At 41.5% G+C, this 24,894-nt stretch overlaps 1 long non-coding RNA gene across 4 annotated transcripts in view; it reads right to left on the reverse strand.

Moving 5' to 3' along the window:
* The window catches only part of LOC111968664 (uncharacterized), a 28,996-nt gene that overhangs the window by 2,182 nt on the left and 1,920 nt on the right, over window positions 1-24,894 (reverse strand). The window contains exons 2-3 of one of the 4 annotated variants that reach the window (XR_002877903.2): window positions 22,250-22,373; window positions 2,062-2,113 (exon numbers count right to left, since the gene is read on the reverse strand). This is a non-coding gene — a long non-coding RNA (uncharacterized lncRNA). Of the gene's footprint in view, window positions 1-2,061; window positions 2,114-15,579; window positions 19,988-20,028; window positions 21,980-22,249; window positions 22,374-24,894 lie in introns of those variants that run through there. The other 3 variants (XR_011480415.1, XR_002877905.2, XR_002877904.2) reach the window with 3 other exon arrangements.

Below are 24,894 nucleotides of genomic sequence, written 5' to 3' on the forward strand. Positions count from 1 at the left end.
TGTGTGTGTCTAGTAGTAATAATTGTAGGAGTAATAATAATAGTAGTAGTCATTACCAGCAAAACTGCAGTGTGTGATAATGTAAAGTTGAGGTGAGAAGTTCTCTGATTTAGTCTTTTAGACATATCTATAAATACATGCACACCGCATACAAATAAACACACTTTTGCACTGCTTCCTCTGGCAGCAATATATAATGGTATCTGAATCGTATAACCATGTGTGCCATGTAATTCTGCACGCCCCCACACACACACACAGATTAATAGTACAGGCACATTTACACGTGAGTGGCAGCTGCTGGTTGCACTCAGCTCTGGAGCATATGGTATTCCATACACTACACAATCCTGCACTCTTAATGATTGGGAAATGTCACCACTGACAGTGACTAACTAAGAACTACAGACAGACGGTGCCTTTTACTAAAGCTCCAGAAGATTCAGAAAACTGCTTCTGCAACTGTAATAATTGTACTGCACTATTAATTGCAATAAAGCTTATTACAGCTTACAAATATTATACAGTCTGTTTTACTGACTACATATCCAGGGTTGATGGAGACAAGTTGAGTCAATGTATCAGTGGAGGCTCCTCGGAGGAGGGAGAGGACCATCCTCAGTCAATTTCAGAAAATGTTTAATAGTGAAACATTAAAGTCATCCTTTTTTGATAACTATACTACATTTATTCACGTCACCAAATAATTGATTAAAACACTGTTTTGCAATGAAGGTCTACAGTAGCCTTAACAGCACCCTGTAGGGTAGCACCATCGTGTAGGGTAGCTGTAGGGTAGCTACATCATGTACGCATCGTGTACGCCCTCCTCTGGGTACACTGACTTCCAACAGAAAACCTAGGACGCCCGTGGTTCTCACCCCCTTCCATAGAGTTACACAGTAATTATGACAACTTCCGGAGGACGTCCTCCAACCCATCAGAGCTCTTGCAGCATGAACTGAAATGTTGTCCACCCAATCAAAGGATCAGAGAATGAATCAAGTGCTGAAAGCATATGCTACAGCTAGCTAGCACTGCAGTGCATAAAATGTGGTGTGTAGTTGACTCAGAGAAAGACAATAGTTGAACAGTTTTGAACAAATTAATTTCTTCAAAAATGGAGAAGCAAGAGACATAGATGCAGCTAGCTAGTTTAGCATACTCTAATACCTGGCTCAAACAGAGAGGGATGCTATGTTAGCTAGCTGGCTATGGCTATCCAACACTGGAACTCTTCCAAGTCAAGGTAAGCTTTTGGTTTTATAACCACCAGGGCCCGCCGGTGTAACTGCTAAACTGCTTGCTGTACATGGTCCTGTGTGATTGTAGCAGTTTAGTAACGAGTTAGTTCTAGTAGCTATGTTAATTATGATGTTGGCTAATATGGTGACAACGATTTAGGCTGTGTGTAGCTGTTAGTGGTTATGATATTAAGGTTTGGCTTGGAATGGTTTTTCCGCCTGTTAACAGACAGCTGATGTGTTGTGCACTGAAGTCCACAAGCGAAGGGAAAAGGTGAGAGGACACTGCATAGATCCAATAAGGAATTTTACAACAATCAAAGGGATCATTGCTGTTTGTATGTGGCTGCTATTAAAATGAACTGTGTTTGCATGTGATCAGGGGCTTATGTTTCTTAAACGGAAGCAAACAACGAAACGGGGATAAACATACTTGAATTTGTCCAATAGAAATTTGTTTGCAACTGCTGAACTAATGATTACACCTTAGATCAGCTACATGCAGACTAGAGTGTGCAAGGCGGTATTGAATGCGTCAATGTCTGTCACCTTGATTACTCAAATTTCTCTCGACCTGTGCACTTATGTTGTAAAGTTTCATTCATAAGCTAGGTTGTAGCAACCTCATGATGGGTATAGGGAACATTTGAGTATCATGTAGTAGCTGAAATGTATCGATGTTACATTGAGCGAAGTGAATGGAATATGAATGACAGTCATCCAATGTGATGTAATAGAAATAAGGCCATGCGCATAAAAAAAATGTTTCTATCGTCCTCACTCATCATAAAATGGGACCACTGCAATGCATACATACCTTACTGGAGATGAGTTTGGGCGTACATTCCGATTCCGAAGGAATTCGATATCTGGAAAAATTTAATTAAATGAATAAATGCAATGTTAATTTCACTCTTATTAATTTCTAATGTTTCAGAAATGAGAGGAGTTGTAAAGGGTGGTTGAAAATACGAGTGTCTTTGGGGTAGATTGAATTCCATAGTCTTGGCTACGGAGGAAACTAAACAACAGCCATTTAAATGGACCCAAGGCCATGACTGTATACAAGGAAGCAATAGTGCTGCTGTTATATCCAACAAGGTCAAAGTTCACTTCCTGACACTGGCAGGGTCTTAGGTACTTCCTCCCCTTCAGGACTGGCACCAGTCACAGTGCAGCATTCTCTGGTATTCGTCATACATAACTGGCTCAGTCAGCCACCAAAGCCTCCCATTCAGAAACGCAATCTCCAGGATTCCTGCCTAATCCTACAACCAGGACTTGAGGGTAGGTGTTACCAGGGTGGGAAATTAACATTTTGGTCCACCAGTCACTGTGGCAGGTAGATACAAAAAAAATCTATGAAAGGGAAAACCTAGTCAGTTGCACAACTGAATGCATTGAACCGAAACGTGTCTTCCACCTTTAAACCAATCCCTCTGAATCAGAGAGGTGCAGGGAGCTTCCTTAAATCAACATCCACATCATCGGTGCCCTGGGAACGGTTTTTGTTGGGGATTAATTGCCTTGCTCAGAAGCAGATTTTTCCATATTTTGCCGGCTCGGGTATTCAAACCATCGACCTTTCGGTTACAGGCCCAACGTTGTTAACCGCTAGGCTACCTGAAGGGAAGCTCACAGCCTACAGGTCACTTTCAGTATTTGGTGTGTGTGATTAGGGCAGTTTGTAATGTGGTTGTTACTTGGTCACATTGCTTGGTAGGGGCCGTCCCATTTCTTGACCACAACCTGCGAGAGAAGCAACAGATCAGGTGGATTATGGTGGAAGAGAAACTAGTCAACCTTTAGAGGCATAAGATTTGTACTTAGTTGTACACAACTAAGAAGATGAGCATGAAGAGGAGGCTGCTGGTGTAGCCCGGAATCCTGGAGGGTGGAAGGACAAAGATGGTGATACACATGTCTATCATATAGATTTAGGGACAAGAGTGTGCCAGATGAGACCAAACTGTGCCACTCCCCAATCTTGGTCAGCAGAGCCAGAGGAACCTCACACGTCATCAGAATCAGTAACATCCTGCCATCTTCATACCAGGCCACCTTCATACCAGGCCACCCTACCGAGAGACAAATAGAGGATGAAGGGAAAGAGAGAAAGAGAATATTTACTATTTTTATGGACGAAAGTTGATACCTTTAGAAATGTTCCCCCTCCACAAGTCTTATGATAAAGACAATGAGGAGTCTCCCTCTCCCCCTGGACCCCCCTCCTCTGCCTGGAAATGGGTCTCCATTTCATGCACAAATACAGCGAGACAGCCTCATAATGTGGTATAAATTAAGGGCTTTAGCTCTCGCAAACCATAACAATTATTTAATGCACATGCAAACGTTCTGTCGCTCTGTCAGGTGGGGCAAGATTTCACTCGTTGGCTTTTTCTGAGGACTAATAATATTTTCCTTTGCTGAGGCATAGCCTTGGCAGTTTATTCAGGAGGGAGGAGTTGGAGAGTGGGGGACAAAAGGGTGAAACATGTGGAAGGCATGCTGGCTCACTGGGATCAGGGTCGGTCGGGGTGAGGGGTGGCGGAAAGGAAGCGCTGGCTGCTGTGTTGGGAGGGGAGGAAGGGGACGCAGTGTGAGATCATGGGGGACTGGCTCCAGGGCTGTTTATGGGGCTCCCAGTATCAGCAGCACCTGCTCTGACCATATCAACACCAAGTGACTCTTGTTTGGCAGTTTAACAGCTCCTGGGTTACCATAGTGGCCCAATGTCTTGTCTCTCTGTCTGCACTGGGTGGACAGTCCTTAACTGGATGCCATGTAGACAACCACTTTGACCCCATCTCTCACCCTAACGCCTGCCTCAACTTAAACCTAACCCTTCACTTAACCTAGGACAATCAGGCCAAACACAGCCTGTATTATTGTGGGGATGATAGCCACCGCAATATTGCCATTGATTGAAGCTCAATGTTAAATTCAAATCTCCCTTCTATCATATCTAAGCCAATATTGGAGGTACGCAACACACTCCCTGCCTCTCATCATGAGCCGTCCATCCGTTAACGAGAACCACATACCGGATTTTTAACAGGGTCATTAACATGAGGGAAAAAAATATTTATTGCGCAGAACTAGCTCAATGCTGAACTAGATGCTTACTACCGAACTAGCTAGTTAGGTAGCCAATGTTACCCCAACAAGACTGTCCCACAACTCAAATGTTAATAATATATCATAGCTACATTCTTCCACAAAACATAGCTATCTAAATAAGTTCCAAGTAGAGCCCAACAGATATGGGATTTTTTGGGGCCGATACCGATTTTAGGGAGGCAAAAGTCAGCGATTACAGATATATGCCGATATATGTTTTTTTTAATAGTTGAAAAAATATATATAATAGTCTCACAAATTGTGCGCCAAAGGACTAACAGATACTCTAAATGTTGATTTCTTAACTTAATATTATTTAAGATTTTATTTGTGGTTTACAACACTTAGGTCCTCTACAAATTCGAAAGTAAATACAAAACACTTGTTCAGTTTACCTTCTTAGGTACAACTTAAATAATTGTCCATCTATGACAGTTGATAATAATGCAGAAATGTTTGTTCTGAAGCAACACAAGCACACTATTAAACAAATAGTTTCCAGTTTAGTCCATACTGGTTTAAATGGGTTTCTGTTTTTTTGCTTCCCTCTGGATAATCAGCTGTTAATATTAAAATACTAACTACATTATATCTGTTGCCATTTGTGATTGTTTACTTTTATTTAACTTTGACTGTGGTGTTATGCTGTATTATAATGTTGTATAATAATTAAGTGATAATGCCCTCGAAGCCAGTGTTTGGAGGATATATTGGCACGGGTGTCGTTACGCACAATAAGAAGTGGAGAGCCGGCAAACCGTGCCAATACATCCTCCAAACACCGGCTTCGAGAGGCATTATCACTTTTATACAATGGCTTATTCAAATAACGATTGACATATTTTCATTAAAAACGTTATTTTTATGGATTTATTCATACCATTTCATCCTTCCACAACATATAGTCTCAACACAAATCTAGGGTTGCTACCCAAGCCGGCTGATCATTGGTTTTAATCGGTTCGGTTGCCAGAGATGCGACCCAGTCATTCAGTATTTTTGTTCTGTATCTATTGCCAGTCGTTCGTTTTAAAGCCATACAGGCTGGCAACGTTCTTATCCCTTGCTTGCTAGCTAACCAACTACGGCTAACTTACAGTCACGTCAAACAGTGCATCCAGAACAACAACAGTAGCTGCATTTGCATTTGTTTAAGCTGTTTTCTAGTGACATTTATTTGGATATATCCATAAAAATTAGATAATGAGGCGCAATTTCGCCTGGCATAGAAAATGTGCTCTCTCCTCAGGACACAGTTGTTCAGAGGAGCTAGCCAACAACACAGCTAACACAACCACTTCAAAGTGGAGCTGGAAAGACTGCAAACTAGCTGCTCTTTGTTACATTTGACCTTTTTTCAATTGACATTTCTTTGTATATACCAATAAAATGAGGCCAGCTGATTCATGATTTCGACTGGCTGAGAAATGCTGCCTGCATGACTGTCTCATCCCGACATGTTCATTACTATGGGACAGCTGGAGATCGAATTTGACTCTTGAAACAATGTTGCAAATGGCGGAGAGACAGACAGCAAGGTTTATACAAATCTCCGCTGTTGAAAACAAAATGTTAGTCTAAAAGAAATGTGAGATAATGTCTAAATGCTTTTTTTAGTGGAGATCAAGTTTATAAATTGCCTGGCTGGGTTGATGAGACAGTGGACTGTGCAGTCAGATGGAACAGTAAATAGGCATTTTAGCGTCATAGATTAACTTGTGAAATAGACACAGGCGGGAATGCGGTTTTAACCAATCAGCGTTAGACCCATCCGTTGTATAATGTTGCATAATCACCTTCCAGTGTAAAAACCATGGAAGTTAAAAACAAAAAAACTAAGTGAGAAATAGGCATTGGTCTGAAGCTGAAAAATAAAGGAAATTCATGAGCACCACAATGCCTATTCCACCCATGCTCTCCCAAGGTTTTCCTGTTTGAGAAGGTGTGAACCCTAAACAATCTGCCTTAACATAGTTTGAAATACAATACCAACATAGCTATGGGGCGGCAGGTAGCCTGGCGGGTAGGAGCGTTGGGCCAGTAACCGAAAGGTTGCTGGATCGAATCCCTGAGCTGACAAGGTAAAAATCTGTCGTTCTGCCCCTGTGCAAGGCAATTAACCCACTGTTCCCCAGGCACCGATGACGTGGATGTAGATTAAGGCAGCCCGCACCGCTCTGATTCAGAGGAGTTGGGTTAAATGCGGAAGACACATTTCAGTTGAATGCATTCAGTTGTACAACTGACTAGGTATCCCACTTTCCATAGTAGGTCAAAGCTGTATGCTGGAAAACCATGTGAAATTACTTTATTTTTCAGCCTCAGACCAATGCCTACTTCTCACTTAAAACTTAGTTTTTTGTTTTTATATACTTCTGTTCAGTTCAGAGCCTAACCTTTTCTCTGGTTCTACCCACACTACTGCTGACTGACAAAGGGATATCCAAATCGCCACTGGCCATCTCAAGGATATGGATCCACCCTGGTTAGAATACTCAATGGAGAGGGAAAAGGATACATGAAATACCCATGAAATGTGGCACATTTCATGGTATAACAAGCTGCAGGATGGGACTCCAAGTGTTGGAGATTAGAATAAATCTGGTCAATGCAGCGCAAATACATCCCAGCTGTCCATGACCCTGCCTGGCTCTCGGGGCTCTACATGTGCTCCTAAATTGAAAAAAGTAGGAGCACATAAAGAGATTTAGGAGCTAAATTAAACATATTTGAGCTATTAAATGCCCACACCAGTAGAAATCCACTTCTTTGAGCAGAAAGACCAGAGCTTACCCATGATGTTGCACAACGAATTAAGTCAAATCATCATTTTAGTCAAAAGTATTATATACAGTATTTTGGATTGAAGTGACAAATCCGAACTGCACACTTTGTGCAAATCCATGTGAATGCGGTGTCTTTTCCAATGATATGACATACAAATTATTGTCATGCTACATTTGGTTTCAAGGCTGGGTTTTATTTGAATGTTAACACCCACCAACATTGCAGCGGTTTCTGATTAATAAACAATGCCAAGTTATTCCTCATCGTAACGGAGATGAGTTGTGTCCACTTGACCACCTGAGCCCTAAAGCAAATCAAATTAAAATATTTATTTTTTACCAGAAAATTATCACAATCCATAGGATAAACTTGTTAATTTTAACTTATTTTTCAGCTAGTCTTATTTATTTTAAAAAAGTGGAGGTGCAAAAACATACATTTGCACCCCCGATATATACAGTGCCTTTGGAAAGTATTCAGACGCCTTGACTTTTTCCACATGTTGTTACATTACAGCCTTATTCTAAAATGTATTAAATTGTTTTTCCCCCCTCATCAATCTACGCACAATACCCATAATGACAAAGGAAAAACAGTTTTAGAAATGTTTGCTAACTTATATATTTTTTTAAACTGAAATATTTAATTTCCATAAGTATTCAGACCCTTTACTCAGTACTTTGTTGAAGCACCTTTGGCAGCGATTACGTCATTTATTCTTCTTGGGTATGACACTACAAGCTTGGCACACCTGTATTTGGGGAGTTTCTCCCATTCTTCTCTGCAGATCCTCTCAAGCTCTGTCAGGTTGGATTGGGAGCAAAGTACAGAGATATCCTTGGTGAAAACCTGCTCCAGAGCGCTCAGGACCTCAGAATGGGGCGAATGTTCACCTTCCAACAGGAAAACGACCCTAAGCACACAGCCAAGACAACTCAGGAGTGACTTCGGGACAAGTCTTTGAATGTCCTTGAGTAGGCAGAGGTTGCACCGTGTCCATTATAATGTATGAAAACGCATATCAGCTATCTTTCAATATGTTATCCCTATTACCGGAGCTTCATCTTATTCTTTCTAACTATATCTATGGCGGATTTGAACTTGAGATAACAATAGAAGTAAAAGATAGGCATGTGGTTTCCATCTTTGGCAAAGTTTTCCCTAAATCAATGCTTATTACAAATCCAGCTCCAGCCATAGAGCCAGTTGGCTAATCTTCTGAATATGGTGCAGTGAAAAAATAATAAAACAAACACCAATAACAGATAACATTAGCTAGCTACACTGACGGCTGTCAGTGCCCTATTTGTTGATGTTTATCAACTCCATGTGGAACTTCCCATACCAAATTCGTGAATAAATAAGTAACGTTAGCTTTCGTCATTCTTCTGAGGGTGGAACCTGAATGTGTTTCTCTCCAGGACAGGAAATTACATCGAAATAGTGGCAGCAACTGCCTCTGGTGGTGGTCCTTTAATGATAAAAATTGCCAGCAATGACAAAATACAGGGATAAGGAGCACCAGAAAAAATAGATTAAGATGTAGCCTTCATTGAGCCTATATGAATCCTAGCTACTTTTGAAGTTTATCTCCTGAAGAAGCTCTCCATTTTCCTATCTTTCTGTGCCACAAAATGTTTGCACACTACTTGTAGAGTTACCATAAAGAATATGATAACGTTCATCTGTGGTTACCAGGTAATTAGATAGCTAGCTAATGCTGTAACATGACTGAACAAGGTTAGCGGCTTGTGAGTAGTTTTAGAACGGCCCGCAACATGGTTTACGAATGTAAAATGTGTTTCCGCCGGTAATATGGGTCATAACATTTGATCAGTTTGGGCTAGAAACAAGCCATTTTCCCTGTAGTAATGGTGCAAGCATGGCGGTCACGAATAATATGCTCAGTGTATTCTCTATGGCACCCAGAGGCAGCGGTACAGCAAAGTAATCATTACAACAATTAGTATAGGGGTGTTTGTTTTCTTGTAGGGGCATTGCGGCTCTCAAATTAAAATTCCAGGCAGCACAGCAAAATATTTAGGAAACTACTGTAAAATGGTAGCACTGTAGAAACCTGGCTCTGTCAGTAGGCTTTAACAAGAACCCATTGACTTATTGTAGGCAGTACATAAATCACTACAGACATAATCCGAAGGCTCCAAAATAGACCTCAACTGACTGCCTTTAACTCTGGGATACCAAGATAAATGAGGCTGCAAAGGGAAAATGCGTTTTAATATAAATCAAATGTATTATTTAGTGTTTAATGTGCTTCAAAAAGAGTGTTAACATCTCAAAGCCACTCATTAACAGCACTGTTTTGTTTCCCTCAGCGTGGGCCATAATTAGAATGGCAGAACTGATATCCCGTTGTATCGCTCTGATTCCGGGGAACATGTGCGAGAGATTTGGGACGAGGGAGAGCCTCTAATACAAAGCAGCTGTAAGGGGAAGAGTCAGATGTTGACGGATTGGGCCGAGAGACCAGCCACAGCTCTCTGCTCAGCGCAGTGTGGCTGATAATAAAGAGTTTGGCCTTGGACTTCTCTGTGGGCTGTTTTCAGGGGGTAGGTAGGGTACATTTACGCAGGCAGCTAGGCCCAAATGATGGACAGGACACTGGGTGCTGATGGGGTCTGATGAATGGTTCTCTCAGTCAGAGGTACATTTCCTCCACTGCTGCTCCACTTTATACAACACCACACTGAGGCTTTTCTCCAAGCCCTACTAGACAGTGTATCTGTGTATTTTGGTTTGGTGACATATTTCCTCCACATTCTTCATGTGATCTTAGCGGAATCTCTGATGCCTGGCTAGGTATGGGTAGTTGATTCCAGGTTTTGTAGCCTTGTGGTTAGAATTCTCTTGATCTTATGTCTGTTTTTTGATCCAAATCTGCTCTAATGGCATTTTACCTGTCAGTCAGGTCATGTGATTAATGCACCATAGGGAAAGAATGGCTTGATTACTTGGCTTTTATGTTTGTTTGAATAAAGGTCTACTTATTTTAATTGATAATTCTGGAAGCTTATGCGTACCGGCTTAGGAAGCTGGCGCTGGCTGCAGGAAGCTCGGTTTTCAAGATGAACATGTATGACGACATGGCTGGGGAGGAATATCAACAGAGACGCTCATTAAAGAGAGTGAGTTACTGGAGTGCAAACACATTATTCACACACAAGAGCAAATACAGTCAAATATGCTGTTCCAACCACAGGTCAGACAGACAGTCAGACACAGGTTTAGAATATTAGTCCTTGTCTCTAGCAAGCTGTCAGAGGTAGAGCAGCAGACTCTGGGGATCCCCCCAGCTAAGCCTGCTGTGCTGAGTTGCAGACACTATGCAGATGTTCCCACTGCAGAAGCCCCGTCAGGGCGGCCAGTATGGAAAGGGAAGGAATGCTAACTATAATGATCCCTGACGCTAATCCATGTATTTCGCCCCCTCACTCCCCCCCAAACTCTTCTGACAGCCAATCAGAGGCCGGACTTTAGGTCACTTCCTGTGGGTCAGACTGCCACCCCGAATATGACAGAGCAGGAGAGAGAGGGGCAAAGGGACAGATGGCGCAAATGAAGTGAGGGGAGAAGTGTTTGGATCAGGGTAAGTGAGAGAGAGAGTTAGTCAGTGGCTATGGTAAAGGGAAACAGTGTTAGGGATTAGGTTGGGGAAAGAGGGAGGGCCAGGGCTAGCTGCCTGGGACCAGAACCAGACTGTCCTGGGGCTGGTCTTCCTGTCTCCTTTAAACTAACCTAGACCCTAATCCCTACTGATCCACTAATTGTTTTCATTAGAAAATTCTTCCAATAACACTACTTCCCACACAGACAGACACACCCACTAGGCCCCTATCATGGACTCACACAGATACACATGAAGTTGAAAGATGAAAGACTGTGCCTTTAACAGTGTCATTTTTCTCACAGGATGAGTGAGGGAACCCCAGCATCACATGCCAACAAGTTGTTCAATGTCATTTCAGCAAGCTATAACACCTACCATCTCAGAATGTTCTGAAATTGTTTCTGGGGTTAGAAACAGATAAGCATTCCTGAAACATTATTTTTTAATATAATTTGCGCCCAAATTGCCCATTTTAATTAATAGGATTCATATAATATTCAATAAATATAGTACCCAACATCTGATTTGGATCAAACATTGTGTCGTTAAGATGTGAGGAATCGAAATAAATGGTCAAAAGTCACTCAACTTTACTTTTTACCCCTTTTTCGTGGTATCCAATTGGTAATTACAGGCTTGTCTCATCGCTTCAACTTCCGTACGGACTCAGGAGGCGAAGGTCGAGAGCCGTGCGTCCTCCGAAATACAACCCAGCCAAGCCGCAACTGCTTCTTGACACAACGCCCGCTTAACCCGGAAGCCAGCCGCACGAACCTGTCGGATGAAACACCGAACACCTGGCGACTGTGTCAGCGTGCATTGCGCCCGGCCCGCCACAGGAGTCGCTGGAGCACGATGGGACAAGAACATCCCTACCAAACCTTCCCCTAACCCGGACGACGCTGGGCCAATTGTGCGCCGCCCCATGGGTCTCCCGGTCACTGCGCCACTCGGGAGGCCTTCCATGTTAAACAATACTCCAAGCCGCAGTTTCATATTTATTTTTTATTAAACTAGGCAAGTCAGTTAAGAACAAAGTCTTATTTATTTATTTACCGCGACATCCTACCCCGGCCAAACCCAGACGACGCTGGGCCAATTGTGCTCCGCCCTATGGGACTCCCAATCACGGCCGGATGTGATACAGCCTGGATTTGAACCAGGGACTGTAGTGACGCCTCTTGCACTGGATTGCAGTGCCTTAGAGCGCTGCGCCACTCGGGAGCCCTACTACTTACTTGGTCAAACATAGCTAATTGATCGCACACAAATACATTTAATTTCTCACTGATCAAATTATATTTCAACAAAATAATGTTTTTTGTCCTCTTTTGAGGTGGAACGACTCCAGCTGTTGTCTCTGCCCTGGCCTGGATTAACTGCAGTTAGTTTTGCCCCGCTTTATTTAGAGCAGTTACTATGGGGGTGCCAGTAATCTCCCTTCCTGAGACATAATTACCCAGTGGTATAGCTACAGTGTGATATTCCTGGCTCACACATTCTCTCAGAGCTCAGTTCCGCTCACAGACACTATGATAAATACAGAACATGACAACACTTAGCCTGGAGTTTAATCTGTAGTATGTCATGTGGAACACAGAGACCATATCGACAAAACATCTCAGAAAAGGTCTTAGGAATCCTGTTAAAACCTGTTTAAAGACTAAAAAAAGCTACCAGCGCAGAGTAGGTTTTTGGATGATGTTAAACCATTGCTCAGACAAACTGAGCCAGTAGTAAAATCAATTCATAAAAGTTTCTCAGCTGGTAATCACGACAGACAGTTTGAGGTAACGCAATGGAAAGATGGTCATGAAGCTCATTGACATTGTTGCAAATGATGGGGAATAACCAATCATGATGAGGCATCACCAGCTGTGAACTCAATAGCACACTTCAGACAACGGTGAATGTGACTATACATTAAATGTTGCAATGGTAAAACTTTGATTTTTTGGCCTGACAGGATCACCGTGCCTACTCTTAATTCTTGCCTAATAAAGTGACAATTGTGTTGCTACTTTGGCTCTGTAATCCAGCACTTTGGATCTGAAATGATACAAGGGGGTATTTTCATCCATAGCGGGTGAACCGTTTAGAAACTACTGCACTTTTTGTACATAGTTCCCCCCCCATTTTAGGGAACCAAAATTATTGGAACAAATTCACTTAAGTGTATTAAAGTAGTCAACAGTTAAGTATTTGGTTCCATATTCCTAGCACACAATGACTGCATCAAACTGGTGACTACAAACCTGTTGGATGCATTTGCTGTTTGTTTTGGTCGTTTCAGATTATTTTGCACCCAATAGAAATAAATGGTAAATAATGTATTGTGTCATTTTGGAGTCACTTTTATTGTAAATAAGAATATAATGTTTCTAAACACTACACTAATGTGGATGTGAATTAATCGTGAATGATGATGAGTGAGAAAGTTGGAGGCATAGATATAACCCCCCCCCCCAAAAAAAATGCTAACCTCCCCTGTTATTGTAACGGTGAGAGTTTAGAATGTCTTAGGAGGTATATATATTTTTTTTTAACAATTCTGGAGGGTCGTTAAAATCGGAATTTTCATATTACCATAATATTACCGTTATATCAACACACTCGTCACTACCGTTTAACGACTATCGCTTTGGCACGGTAGTCACTTGCCCATAATGTTGCATAAAACGTTAGACCTTTCAATAATTTTCATTGAACACAATCAAATGCCTTAATTGCCCAATTCTTATAAGCATTCCCAATGTAGGCTTTTTTTAACAACGTGATAATGCGCTCCAAAGGGATAACATGTAGGTTAATTAAATAATGTGATCATTTATTAGCCTAGTGGTTGTATTTATTTTAGATATGTAAAATGTAAAATCATTGTCAAAAGCGCAAGAGATACGGTTGCAGGTCTAGATTATTTATGGATTGATCATATAGAAATATCAATACATTCTTTAAACAACTTTAAAAAAGCAATTGCGCAAGAATTTGGCACAGGAACCACTGACTCGCTGCCTTTTTCTATTATCAAGACATCTGCTGGTATCTCTTAACTGGTTAGAACAACTCGAGGTCTCCTAAATATTTGCCGACTAGGTGGGACTGATGACTAAAAGAGGCTCCATGCATAGCTTTTATTTGTACTCATAAGAGCATAAGTAAAATATTCTCAGCACGCAAGACCAATTTTCTACTCAGACGCTTTGTGGATACAGGCCTGACCTGAGCCTACTTTTAGATCATGCATAAAATAGATTCACATGTCCATACATACTTTGCCATGGGCCACATGAAACATGATGGAATCACTTTTACACAGGCAGCCCAATTCTGATATTTTGCCAAATTATGGGCAAACGCGCTGATCTGACTAGTCAAAAGATCAATTAGTGGAAAAAGATCAGAATTGGGCTGCCTGTGTAAAAGCAGCCTTTGAGTTATGCAGTCTTTTCCTGTAAGTGTACAACATATTCCATAAGCACCACAATGCAGACACATTGGTAGTGGGGAAAATACATCTCAAAACATAAGGCCTTGAGCATAAAAATAAGATACAAATCAATAAAATCAAAAGTTGTTGAAATAAGGACATTATCAACAAAAAAGGAGAATTTGTGTACTGTATATTGTTTATGCGTGTACCCTGTGGACACAGTGGGAGGGTGTATTTAACACAACCCAGAGGCACTTTCATCTCATCAAGAGAGGGGGCGGGGGTCTGTGAGAGCCCTAAGCCATGCAGTAATTAAGGTAAATTGGCCCATCAGCCTTTGGCAGGGTAGATAAGTGTTTACCCAGAGTGGGGCTAAATGCACCCCTTATAAAAAGGGGGCCAAGCGTGTGGACAGACACAGGGCAAGGTACTAGTGGGGCCGGGGCCCTCACACACTGCTCCATGCTGGGACAAACACAAACATTCCACAGGGCAAGGCAATAATAATCCACTCAGCCCTCCTGCTAATGACTGAGCAAGAGAGATCATCTCGGCTCCCATCTGTGTGAGAAGTAGGGCTGAGGGAGGAAGGGAGGGAGATAGGAGGGGTACTCCCATTAGGTCTCATCATTGTGAAAGGTGGGACTGGGAGGGTCACCATCAGACCAATTAGTGTGTTCCAGCCCCATATGGAAAGAGCCAGAGGGGACAGTGGCTTGGCGTTAAAGGTTATCAGGTTTTCAGGCCAATGGCCACACAGGGAAGCGGTAGTGGTGCAGGGCACCTTGTTTTACAGCAGGAGTCCCAGTTTGACTGCAGTAAACACTAGTCAAACAAGCAGTTACAGGAAATGTGCCCATGCTTAGCCCCTCCCACTCCCCGCCCGAGACCCATCTGATACTCAGAGGCTGTGACATCACTGAGACTGTAAACGGAGCCACCCACATCCACCTCACAGTGATCTGAGACATGTTACTGTTTAATGGTGCTACTTCATTTCAAAATGTGACAATGGAACTACATCCAAGGATGCAACATTGAGAACAAATGTACGAGCAAAGAAGCAAAGCTGACCTTCCCTCCAAAGTTTTGGATGTGAATTTCGACTCCAACATGAATAAACATAATTGAAAGGGGGTTACTTGTATGATAAATTATTTCCTACGTAGATTCTAAATAGATTCCAAAACAGTGTTCTGTGTAGTACTGTACTAGGCATACAAACAGATTCACTAATATTATCAGAATCAATAAATCATAGCATGTTTTAGGTCTCTTTCTTACCTGATTAAGTAGAATCCTGTAGATTATAATGTAAAAAGTAATTATATTCCTAAAACACAAGTTGAAAATTATGATACTTTGAATCCCAGAACATGGACCAAGAAGGTCGTTTTCTTATGTTGAATTGTACCTTACATGGTGAAAAATACACATTGATTTCATTGTATATCCCACAGTTTTAGACAAAATTCAAGCTGTATTAGATCAAATCCAGACAGGAACTATTATTTTAGCAGGTGACATAAATTATACAAATCAATAAGATTGACAGACGCCTCTAAAGAGGCTGAAAAATGGAATCCCTACAAATAACTTACAGGACACCTGGAGATCACTATTCCCAACTACAAAAGACTACTCCTTTTTTCTCCAAGTAAGAAAAGCTATTCAAGAATCAACTACATTTCTATTTCCAAAAATACACTCAACAATTTACTGGTTTAAAACATTCATGACATAGTGATATCGGATCATTCTCTGGTATCATGCTTAATTACACCAATAGAAAATACTCTTAGTTACAGAATTTGGAGAATGAACAGAGTGCATCTTCTGGACCCGAAATGTATTCAAATACATGGACTAAATAATAAATTACAAATGTAGACATAGATGACAGAGAAAAGCAGACCCCCAATATAATTTGGGATGCCTTTAAGGCGTACATTAGGGGAATGATAATCTCATACTCTGCAAAAGTTAAATCAAATTTAGAAACTTCCTAATTACATGTTTTAAACAGTTATTTAAGTTATATTAAACCACGAACATCTGTAGAGTCCCCTGCTGATTATAGAAGTTTAATAAATTGTGACAATAATGGCAAAAGTTCTACCAAACTTGATACATACAGTGCATTCGGAAAGTATTCAGACCCCTTGACTTTTTCCACATTCTGGTACGTTACAGCCTTATTCTAAAATTGATTAAATTGTTATTTTTTTTCTCATCAATCCACATACAATACCCCATAATGACAAAGCAAAACAGGTTTTTAGAAATGTTTGTAATAAAAAAAAGACTACATTTACATAAGTATTCAGACCCTTTACTCAGTGCTTTGTTGAAGCACCTATGGCAGCGAGTATAGCCTCAAATCTTCTTGGGTATGACGCTAGAAGCTTGGCACACCTGTATTTGGGGAATTTCTCCCATTCTTTCTGCAGATCCTCTCAAGCTCTGTCAGTTTGGATGGGGAGCGTCGCTTGCCAAATATTTCAAGGTCTCTCCAAAGATGTTCGATTGGGTTCAAGTCTGGGCCACTCAAGGACATTCAAAGATGGATTTGGGTAGTGGGCCCACTATGTCCATCGATATCCTCTCAAATGGCGTTTTGATTATGGGGAGTGGCACGAACGGGCTTCTAAAAGCTGGTCGGGGAGCTGTTAACTGGCACTCAGGGCACTCTCCTCAATGTCGAGCCACCTCAGCCTGAATTCCTGGCCAGTAAAACCTCCTTACAATCCAGTCTTGGGTTTTATCGATACCGAGGTGTCCACCCAGAATATGCCCAGTACTGTCCTCTGGTACCGGGTGGGGACCAACAACTGTTCCACTACATCAACCCCTATTTTTGAGACTCTGTACACCAAACCCTTTTTCATGATGAAGTGGGGGAAACTATTAGGCATAATTTATGGGGGTACCATCTACGACCTGCACATCTGCTCTGGCTTGCTGCAGGGTTGGATCCTGGGTTTGGGCTGTCCCGAAATTAGTCAGGGACCCTGCCAGGTCTGTTGGTTCTAAACAGTCGTCCTCTGGATCCAGATCGACCCCGGCCCCACTAGTACCGGGCTGCTTGTTATTGACGAGGTCTGCCTCTTCCTCCCCTACTAGCACCTGTGAGGTTGGCCCCTGGGAGACGTTCTCTTTTCTTAGCTTTGGTTGAGGGCTACATGCTACTTCCTGCTTGACCAGAGGTGTTGGCTTCTCAAATATGCCATTCTTTTGGCCTAGCTTCGCAAAGTTAGGAAAGTATCTACCCAGTATTACATCATATAGCAATTTTGGGACCACGCCGGCAGGTCTGTAGGCCCACTGGTAGAAGCGATGTGCCCTCAGGGTATCGGTCACACCCAGTCTAGTCAGAATCTCTCCTTTTATCGTAATCCTGTGCATCTTTCAACTCCAGGTCGAAATACGCTTTTTGAGCGTCTCCAGCCAGGTATGGTGCCAGAAGCCCTGCCCATTCTTGTTTCGGCCACTTCTCCCTCTCTGCTGTCCTTTCAAAGGTGGTGACGTATGCTTCCACATCGTCCTGCCTTGTCATTTTTGAAAGAAAATGATTGGCCCGCCTCTGGGTATTTACAGCTGGTAACTGAGCCCCAATTTTGGCCGCTAGCCTCTTTAGACCTTCTCTTATCTCCCGGGTGTTTCTCTCTTGCTCCTCGATGAGCAGCTTGTTGGTGCGGTGCTGGACCTGTAATGTGTCCTGATACATTCGCATTGCATCCTGTTGAGCTATTTGTTGAGCTCTAGTTGCCTCGTTGGGCTGCCGCTGCTTGTAACAGGGCCTGTATGACTCCCTCCATACTCATTTTCCCTGAGCAAAAAGTACAAACCAAACAAAGCCACAAAAAAAACTGACTCAGCTTTGGAGTGCCAACTTAACATTTTTATTTTTTCCCCCTACCTAACCAGCGGTAGGGTTAGTCCCTTTTATCCACTTCAGACCACACTTTGACCGCATTCTCCACCACGTGTGACAAACCTCTTCAAGGTTAGGAAAGTTTGTCACAAATTAAGAGGGAGACCGTCACCAAAATCACACCAGACAGAGTTCTTTTGAACAGGACAGTACCTCTGTGTTAGTTTCTCCGTCCTGGTCCACCCAGGCCGCAAGAATGGGTCAAGGATAGCAGGGTTCAGTACACGAATCGGGTTCTCGGTAGGTCCAGGTCCAAACGCCAACAGGTAAGTCCAAACAGTCCAGGTCACACATGGCAATATCTTCCAGGTATGTCTTGACCCCTTATCTGAGTGTTCCCCTTGCTTTTGGGAATTGTCGTTTTGGCGGTCGGCCATTTTGTGATCTGTAGTTCTGGTCGGGGTTGCCATTTTAGTGTGAGGGCAGAGCCCGTTTATTAGTTCTGCCCTCACATATCTGCCATTTATCACTCAGCCCCCTTCTTTGCCACAGTGCCTTTTGGCAAACTCCAAGCGTGATTGGTGGAGTGCTGCAGAGATGGTTGTCCTTCTGGAAGGTTCTCTCATCTCCACAGAGGAACTCTGGAGCACTGTCAGAGTAACCACCAGGTTCTTGGTCACCTCCCTGACCAAGGGCCTTCTCCCCCGATTGCTCAGTTTGGCCGTGCGGCCAGCTCTAGGAAGAGTCTAGGTGGTTCCAAACTTCTTCCATTTAAGAATCTAGGCCACTGTGTTCTTGGGGACCTTCAATGCTGCAGAAATGTTTTGGTACCCTCCCCCAGATCTGTGTCGACACAATCTTGTCTCAGAGCTCTATGGACAATCCCTTCGACCTCATGGCTTGGTTTTTGCTCTGACATACACGGTCAACTGTGGGACCTTATATAGACAGGTGTGTGCCTTTCCAAATCATGTCCAATCAATTGACTTTACCACAGATGGACTCCAATCAAGTTGTAGAAACATCTCAAGGATGATCCATGGAAACACGATGCACCTCAGCACAATTTCAAGTCTCATAGCAAAGGGTCTGAATACTTATGTAATTATATATATTTTTAAATTGCAAAACTTTCCATAAACCTGTTTGCTTTGTCATTTTGGGGTAATGTGTGTAGATCAAGGTAGGAAAAATAATTTTATCAATTTAAAATCAAAGTTTTTGTCACGTGCGCCGAATACAACAGGTGTAGACCTTACAGTGAAACGCTTACTTACAGGCTCTAACGAACAGTGCAAAAAAAAGGTATTAGGTGAACAATAGGTAAGTAAAGAAATAAAAACAACAGTAAAAAAGACAGTGAAAAATAACAGTAGAGAGGCTATATATATACAGTAGCGAGGCTATATACAGGTACCGGTTGGTCGGGCCAATTGAGGTAGTATGTACATGAATGTATAGTTAAAGTGACTATGCATATATGATATACAGAGAGTAGCAGCAGCGTAAAAGAGGGGTTGGGGGGGGGGTAGCCATTTGATTACCTGTTCAGGAGTCTTATGGCTTGGGGGTAAAAACTGTTGAGAAGCCTTTTTGTCCTAGACTTGGCACTCCGGTACCGCTTGTCATGTGGTAGTAGAGAGAACAGTCTATGACTGGGGTGGCTGGGGTCTTTGACAATTTTTAGGGCCTTCCTCTGACACCGCCTGGTGTAGAGGTCCTGGATGGCAGGCAGCTTTGCCCCAGTGATGTACTGGGCCGGACGCACTACCCTCTGTAGTGCCTTGCGGTCGGAGGCCGAGCAATTGCCGTACCAGGCAGTGATGCAACCAGTCAGGATGCTCTCGATGTTGCAGCTGTAGAACCTTTTGAGGATCTGAGGACCCAATTTTGGAATAAGGCTGTAACGTAACAAAATGTGTAAGAAGTCAAGTGGTCTGAATACTTTCCGAATGCACTGTATCAAACAGGGTTTATTAAAAATAAACACTTACAAACAAATACAATAACATGTTTCAGTTTAATACAATACGCAAACAAACAAGAAAGATTTATCAATAAATGGCTGTTCATGCTGAAAAGACTTTCAACCATCTTGAATGGACTTTTCTATTCAAAACTTTGGAAGCTTTCACCTTTCCAGCTGAAATACATTTTATGAAAATATTTTCATAATAATAAAGAAATCTCAGGATATAAAATAAAGGTGGAAAAAACTAAATAATGGCAATAGGAAAAATAATAACTGACGATCTACAGCAATCCTTTAAGTGGACCACAAAATATTGAAAACTTAGGATGCTTAATAAGTAACAAACATAAATAAATATTCCATTACTCAACAATATGAAAGCAGATCTAATTAAATTAAAATCTTCCCATGAATCTTACAAGTAGAATAAACCTCTGTAGAATGGCATGGCTGACAAAGTTTTTGTATTTCTTTTCGGTATTACCAATTACCCTACCGAAGACATTCTTTAAAAAAAGTATACTCGGTCATAAGACTTTATATGGGCAAATAAAACTCATATCTCACATCTTCCTAAGTCTGAGGGTTTAAACCTTCCAGACTTGGAATTGTATCAACTCGCTAACAAAGGCTTTTACATATAGTTAAATGCACCAAATGGGAACAATGGGTACATACTGAAGATGCTCATCTCCAGAATCTTTTTACAGGTTTATTTTCAGAGGATCAAGATAAAAACATTAACTTCATAGTTAAGAACACTATAACAATATGGAAGAAAATGAAACGTATTCTACAAGAACCAATATCAGTCCTAAAAACACAACCCTATGGAACAATCCTTGGATCGCTTTTCACAATTCAACAATAAATTGGTCCACAAGGAAGACTAAAGGCATAGAAACTGTAAATGACTTGGTAACAGGAAATACATTTATCTGGATGACAAAATTAAAAAGTAATTTTGGACTGACCAATGTAGATAGTTTCAAATATATGCAACTTATCACGAAATGTAGATTTGAAATCTTTTGGACATCAAAGCAACCTTGAGGGAATCTTATTTGAGTCTGAAAAGTATGTTCATATGATAGGGAAGATACACAAAATCTTGCAGAGAACATATCTAACTGACAATCTCTTAGAAAAAAAATATAAATGATTGGAACCAAGACTTAAGAATAACTGATTGGAGCATAACTAACGAAACTGAAGTATAGAAGGTATTATACAAGAGACAAAACTCACAAATTCTACAGCACAACGGCAGAGTCATGTCCTAAATGTAAAACTAATGACTCAATAATCCATGCATTCTAGGAATGCTATAAATTCCAAATAAATGTGGGCTAGAAAGTTGGGTGACAGAAGTATTACAATGTAAAAAACAAATATCCGTCTGTCTGCATATTTCAAGACATGGCATATGGGGGTGTCGTGAGATACCCAATAGTCTGGACGATTCTCTTCTCATCATCATCTTGAAAATACATGTACTAAAAACTTGAAAATCAAAGTTCCATCATTAACTCAATGAAAACATCTAATGATTTAGTATTGAAATAATGAAATAGCATGGGCGACCGAGAAATACAAATTGTTACAATTTAAGGCCAAGTGGCAAACAATAATGGAGGCACTAGGGATGGGGGGTGAGCATGCGGGTCTGGGCAGATGAGATGTAGTCACTGTTTGTGTGCATCTATGTTGTTGTTCATATATAGAGTGAATAAGAAACAAATACAAAAATACAAAACATTACAACTTTTTTTTAAAGAGCTAAATGGACATTACACAGCGGCAGCCTAATGAAATTCAACTGATGTTTGAGTGGAGATCTGAATGCCAACTCACCTGTTAGATCACACAGCATCAGTAGGAGGTGTATAGAGTAAGCTGCCAGACTGGACACTAGCAGCAACTGCAGAGACCAAGTGGACAGGAGTCAATATTCACCACATTCACATCAAAGTGACACACTGATGTGAATACTGACTCCTGTCCACTCGGTCTCTGCAGCTCAAATTACTACGTCTAGAACAATCAACAGTTATCTTTTCGCTACTAAAGGAGATAGGTGTAGAGGCGTGGAGCTTCTAGAGAAAGAGCTGAGTACTGAGCACAAAACTAAGGAGTTAGGGGGCAGCTCCATATTTTAACTTTAAAATATGCTTCCATCTGTTCTACTCACCAGAAGCCCACTATACCGGTGTTGGCCATTGCGTAGGCCAGGTCCAGGATGGCACTGCCCATGATGGCCTTCATCAGATTGAAGACAGATGAGGGGAAGGAGGCCCCTTTAGCCCTTGCCTCCTCTGGAGAGATAATAGATTATGAGAGATTATGAGAGAGAGACAGAAGAGAAAGGGGGTGGGAAACATATGGATAGCTCAGTCAAATCAATCAGCTCACTATAAAATAACGTACTATTACTTGGAAGAACAATGTCAAATTCTAACATAATCCAGGAAGTGAATAAATTTAGAGGAAAGCTATCTGAGACCCACTGTGCTACTGTGATGAGAACACTGCAGTGGAATGTAGTGTAGGACCAGTGAATGGAATAGGACATGAGGAGAGTGGATTTGAGCCCGAGCCTGCAGGACAGCTGCCAGAGCTGGGTATATTGACGATGATGCCTGGTTCGGTTTGGCCTCTAATAGGGGATATCCTGGAGATCCAGCCACAACCCTGGTGTCAATGTCAAAGCAAACCAGAGTATGAGTCTGGATTAACCTATGAGTTATTGGATCTGATATAGTCATGGTTCCAGCAGTGGTGGATAGGAAGTGCGCTATTATTACATCAGGAGGGCTAAATATACATCAGACTAATAATGCAGGGGATGTTTGGGGTTATCAGGGTATGCAGTAGTGGACCTGTAGTGCTCTCTAAGAGTGATCGGCATTTTGACATAGGTCTTCACAACAGATCTTTATGACAGAGTTCCCTTAGCCTTGACTACAAGAGGAGATATGTGAACTAGCTAGAGGAGGCTCCCTCTGTGCTACACTGAAATGTCTGAGGTGCTCCACTTCCCTTGTAGGCCTGTAATCAGTCATCATAACGAGTAACCGTCAGTCATTTTAAAGACTTATGTTGCAATGCTTGACCTCATATTAGGGGTCATTATTTGTCTTGTCAATAACTCTAGGGTTCACTTTACAGTGGGATGCGTGATAAATAAATAATGTTTATCAGGTAATTTCCATGTAAAAGGTCCCATGAGCAGCAACATGGGAAGTTCATAGGAACATATAAAATTGGGTGACAAATGAAAGCTAAGAGCCTTTACATTTTGTGAAATGAAGGCATATATACATTTTTCATCTTAAAAATTAGGCATAAGTAATGGCTTTGATTTCTAGTCAAACAGATTGAAAAGGAGTCTTAGGAAACAGCTACCACAAAAAGTCTTAGAATTTAAAGATATGTTGGGTTTTGGTAAAGGAATTTCAATGCACAAGGAAATGTTTTTTTAAAGATATTTTCTAATTTCTCTACCGCATGAGGAGGGAGGATAAGGAAAGTTTACAGAAGTAACAAGTAAAGGTAGACCTACAAATGTGTTAGTGTTTTTCTGATATCCATTTTTGTTTATGAATTAAGTGATTAAAACTTGTAATTCTGTTACCAACTTGGTAACAGAATAACTGAAAAATCAGTAACGGAATTACTGTAATTAAATGTGTTACAATGGGGAATCATAGTAGTCACAAGCCATGGTTTGGTCACCTGCTACTGTTCTCCCTTCCACTGGCATACTGTTATGTTCAGCTCATAACTGTTTTCTTTCTCTTTCTGTCGTGGTCAAAGCGAGTGTGAAAAGAGTATGGACAACCCTCCCTCTCTCCAGTTAATGTTACATCTCCCGGGTCTTACCGACTCCTACTCATGAGCCCCCTCTCTTTCCATTTACTGTAACCAGCATCCGCACCCACCGACACTGGATGTCCATGGACGTTGAAAAGTATTTTAAATTTGGTCAGTCGACCCTGGCCTAGATTTCAACGTCCACAGACATCGTTTTTTGGGCTGGTCCAAACCGGCCTTGATTTGGCCCAAATATAGACGTCCACGATTGGTGAATGGACCAAATCTGAACCAATCATAGACGTCTATGTTTCACATGTTTGGACACCACAGTACAGTAAAGAAAAGTAGAGTTCAGTACAGTAGAGCACACTAGAGTACAGTATAATGTACTGTGATGTGCTGAACTCTAATATGCTGTACTGTGATGTCCAAACTTGTGAAACATAGACATCTATGATTGGTTCAGATTTGGTCCGATCCGGACAAACCAACTTTGGTCTAGTTTGTTGGCGGACCTCAAACTAATAGCCAGTATGTAGAATAATACCCATAAATGCAATATTGCATATTTCTACCTTTGTGTACCTATTTAGGATACATCACCATGAATAGAATGATATTTATATCCACAATTATGCATTTATGTATAGTAAAGATCAGGGACCCAAGAGATAATTCTGTTACTGTAATTCTGTCACCGGGTGTAAATCCACTTCAGTTACTGTAGTTTAATAACCTAAATAAATGTTTTCAAACTCAAGGAGTCATGTCTTAGCCTAGCCTCTTTTAGAATCCTATCATTAAATACTTACACTTTCGTCTCTAACATATAGGCTTTGCATTCCCGAGCAGACCCATTACAAGTCAGAATGTTAAAGAAAAGTCATTTAAATTTACTGTACTCCGAATTTGTCCCTATGTCGGAGGTAATCTGAGACAAAATAACCACTAGGAAGTGTTATCAACCTAAAAGTCAGTAGGCTGGTCTGTATATCGATTTGTATTTCCGGTTTTCTATTT

The sequence above is a fragment of the Salvelinus sp. IW2-2015 genome, linkage group LG9, assembly GCF_002910315.2.
Source record: "Salvelinus sp. IW2-2015 linkage group LG9, ASM291031v2, whole genome shotgun sequence".
NCBI classification, from domain to species: domain Eukaryota; kingdom Metazoa; phylum Chordata; class Actinopteri; order Salmoniformes; family Salmonidae; genus Salvelinus; species Salvelinus sp. IW2-2015.